This window comes from Gossypium arboreum, chromosome 8, assembly GCF_025698485.1.
Source record: "Gossypium arboreum isolate Shixiya-1 chromosome 8, ASM2569848v2, whole genome shotgun sequence".
NCBI lineage: Eukaryota > Viridiplantae > Streptophyta > Magnoliopsida > Malvales > Malvaceae > Gossypium > Gossypium arboreum.
This window is the reverse complement of record NC_069077.1, coordinates 9,935,683-9,938,753: the sequence shown is the minus strand read 5'-3', so window position 1 is coordinate 9,938,753 and position 3,071 is coordinate 9,935,683. Positions and strand designations below refer to the sequence as shown.

General features: G+C 32.9%; 1 long non-coding RNA gene across 1 annotated transcript; it reads left to right on the top strand.

Annotated features, from left to right (window-relative positions):
• Nucleotides 1-1,495: 1,495 nt before the first annotated feature.
• On the top strand, nucleotides 1,496-2,456 carry LOC108468953 (uncharacterized). The gene is made up of 2 exons (XR_001869014.2): nucleotides 1,496-1,649; nucleotides 1,956-2,456. It is a non-coding gene; the product is annotated as an uncharacterized LOC108468953 (long non-coding RNA).
• The last annotated feature ends 615 nt before the right edge of the window (nucleotides 2,457-3,071 follow it).

Here is a 3,071-nt window from a genome sequence, read left to right as displayed (position 1 = left end):
TCACTTTTACAATTTAATCCTTTCTTAAATTAATATATCATAATATACTTCTCAATATTGACATAACTCAAAATTTCCCTTTTGTCACTTTATTTCCTTATTTTACTATATCAAGGATAATATGCCGCTATTCAAGAACTTTGAATGAAATGTAACAATGCTTTTATTTGAAATAACGATTCTTGAAAATAATTATGCAAACGAGATTAAATGTATTAATAGAGCAACTTGTGATGGTCACATAATATATATTATTCACAAACTAACACGATAAACAAAAGCAAGTGAATAACAATTTAAAGAGAAATAATATGAGCAACTTGAAGTCATACGTACAACAATTTGAAATAATAACAAATAAGTTCAAAATAAATAACGAAAGAAAATCTAAAAATCAAATAAGATATCAAAATGATTCCAATGAATGATAAATGATAACTTGAAATAAATAATACATGCAAGTTTAAAAGAAACAATATGTAAAAGACTTAAAATAAATAATAAACAAAATAATTTACAATAAGACAATTTAAAAGGTTATAGAAGACAATTTAAATTGTATAATATATGTATAAAACATTTTATAATGATAATAATACGAAATAATCATATCAATGCAAAAATAATAAAATAAATAATCATTATATAAAAACACTTTAAGTAAATAATATATAAGAACAAATTTTGAAGTAAATAATATATAAAGCAATTTAAAAATAACGAATAGTATAAAAGGGGTTTAAAATAAATAATATATGGAAAGAAATTTAAAATCAATATTGTACCAAATAGTTTTTTTAAATAATACGTACATAAAACTTGAAAAATGTATGAAATAAATAATAAAACAACTTAAAATAAATAATATAAAACTTAAGTAAGTAAACAAATAACAAATTAGCACATGGGGTGAAGTGAAATGAATTATGGATCAAATCAGAGCAAAAACAAAATTAACAACAAAGAATTGTGATAAAATAAATTAATCAGGAAGGCACGCAAATAAACAGGGGTTGAATGCGCAATAACCCCCAAATTTCCTGAGATTCATAGAGCACCAACGAGCCAAGGGACCCAATTAAATATGAAATAAAATTGAATGACAAATCTAAAAAAGAAAATAGAAGAATTTGGGCCCAAATTGAAAATAAAAGTAAAGGAAGGGACCCATCGAAGCGCGTGAATAACGTGGGGGACTAAAAAGGTAAATTTCCCTTCCCACCAAAACACTGCATTTAACATGAGACCAAAATGAACATGAAACCAAAGTGCGGGGCCAAATTAAAATAAAACAAAACTTTATTTCAAAATAATAAAAATCGGGAGGACTAGAGACATAAATAACCCATTAAAAATAAAACATGCGGATCCCCTTTAATGGGTCGGGTCGAAATCCGGGTTGTAATGAAACGACGTCGTTTTGGCACTGGCACTTAAGTCCAAAACGACGTCGTTTTGGATCCTATATAAATGCCCCAAAATTTCTTTTTCCCTCATTTCAGCCCACCTTTCTTAAAAAAACAATATTCTCTCAAGAAAAGCTCGCCCTTTTCCCGAATTCCGGTTTTGCTCCGATCGACCACCGCCGTGCCGGCCGTCGCCGGCGACCACCGTCGGCCACCGTACACGGTGGCGGAAAATCGCAGAAGGTGAAATTTTTTTGTTTTTTTTTTCTTTTATATTTATGTATATGTTTATGTTGAAAGAAAAAGAAAGAAAAGAAAAAAAAGAATTCGAAAGTTAAAAAATAAGAAGAAAAAAAGAAATCACCTCCTGATTTGGTTTTGCTTTTCGATTATTCTCTCTTTTTGGTTCTCAATCTCTGTTTTTGTGTTTTTTTGAATGAAAATTTCGTTTTTATTTTTCTCCAAAAAAAATCCCCCTTACATAGAATTTTAAAGGCTTTTATAGCCATTTACAAGTTGCTTGTTGATGATTATTTCTTCTCTCTGCAGGTGCAAGTTGGTAGTGGTTGGAAGCAGTAGAGAGCTGACGTCGGTGGCGTGCTGCAGGCGTGGCCGGTGGAGGAGTGAGTGGTGACAGAGGAGTCAGAGGGTTGGTCAAAGGGCAGTGGCGGCTAGGGTAGATTAGGGTTTCAAAAATTTTTTGTGTAATGTGTATTGGGCTGCTTTTAATTGGGTCTTGTTTTAGGGGATAAATGGGTTTGGTTTTTTTTGTTGGGCTAGGTTGTAAATGGGCCCGGGCATAATTTGGGTATTACAACTGTGACATTGATGTTTCCTGGTTCAGATCACCGTCGAAAGCTCCCAGCTGTATAAGGAGTATAGAGTTCTGTTTTGGCATAGGCAGGGGTCAAAGTTGGGAAATTCATGAAATCTCCAGAGAAGTAAATGGGACAGCTGATCGCCTAGTCAAGGCTGGGATCAAAAGACAATCTAGCTTGTTATCGCTTTGTGGTTAACTGTAAGAATGAATGTTCAACTGAGTTTTCCTCATGTCCTCTGGTTGTTAGGTTCGGATCGTTGTAGTTCGACAAGGTCTTCTTCGTACTGCTAATATGCTCTATTCTTAATATTATTACTCCCTTTTAAAAAAAAACTCAATCTCTACTAAGTTTTTTTTTTTCTTGAAAGTTTAAACATTACGATCTCAACAAAGAGAATCTTTACAACAAATTTGCACTATAATAAGTTCCTAACATTGCACAAGATAAGTTCCCTTAATCTCTCAACTTAAATACTCAATATCTTCTCTGTTTCTTATGCCAAGCTTTCTGTGAGGAATCTAGTACCGAAGTTTTATGTCGATCTCCAGAAGTCCATGCAATACAAGGATAACCCTCATAACATGCAAACATATGTTCGAGGACATTCGTTTACATTCATCCCTAATGCGATCATCAAATTCTTTCATCACTCTAGTGAAGATGAGAATTATGCTGTGGATTATGATGAGTTGGCCTCTCAACTCACAAACAAGGTTCAACCCACCTGGCCTGAGGGTCAAGACTTCAGAACAGAACCTAAATATGTTGCACTGTAGGCCATAGCTACTAGGACTTGGTTGCCAAACAAATAGAATGAGTTGCGTCGTTTTACAAGGTAGTTTCA